This window comes from Volvox carteri, assembly GCF_000143455.1.
Source record: "Volvox carteri f. nagariensis unplaced genomic scaffold VOLCAscaffold_545, whole genome shotgun sequence".
In the NCBI taxonomy this organism is placed as follows: Eukaryota; Viridiplantae; Chlorophyta; class Chlorophyceae; order Chlamydomonadales; family Volvocaceae; genus Volvox; species Volvox carteri.
The window spans coordinates 1-692 of NW_003308061.1; positions in this window are offsets into that span (position 1 = coordinate 1).

The window sequence follows — 692 nt, forward strand, 5'->3', positions numbered from 1 at the left end:
CCCGACAACCTAACAGGTGAGACCGTAGTCCATAAGGTATTTTATAGAAATGTTTCTCCTCCTTTTGCATCATCGGGTGATGTGAACACACAGTGAAGAAGGGAGGAAGATAGCAAAGTTGGATATGGGGGGGAGAGAGGAGAGGGGGATGCGGGGAAGAGATAGCTGTATCCTATAGGAGGTGGGGATGGGGGGGAGAGAGGAGAGGGGGATGCGGGGCGGAGGTGGAGATGGTGGAGGTGCTTGGTTGACAACCTCCCCTGCACCCCCCTAGCGCAACGACGCCCTTCCCTGCGGCCCCCTAGCCCAACGACGCCCTCCCCTGCGCCCCCCTAGCCGTACGCTGCTCTCCCCTGCACCCCCATAGCCAAACGACGCCCTCCCCTGCGCGGCTTAGGTAGGTAGGACTCTGGCGGCTCTCTGGCGGCTTGGGTAGGTAGGACTTCCAACATCTACGTCAATTCGTCATCCCGAGGTTACAGTCGTCATCCCGAGGTTACAGTCGTCACAGTCGCCACGGACGCCTTTCGGTCAGTTCTTTCGGTTGCTACTATCTTGCTCTGGCAGCAGCTTCAATCGCGTGCGGTTCGTCTTTCCCTCCCCTGCGCCCCCCTAGCCAAACACTGCCCTCCCCTCCACCGCCCCTAGCTAAACGCCGCCCTCCCCTGTGCCCCCCTTGCCCAACGCCGCCC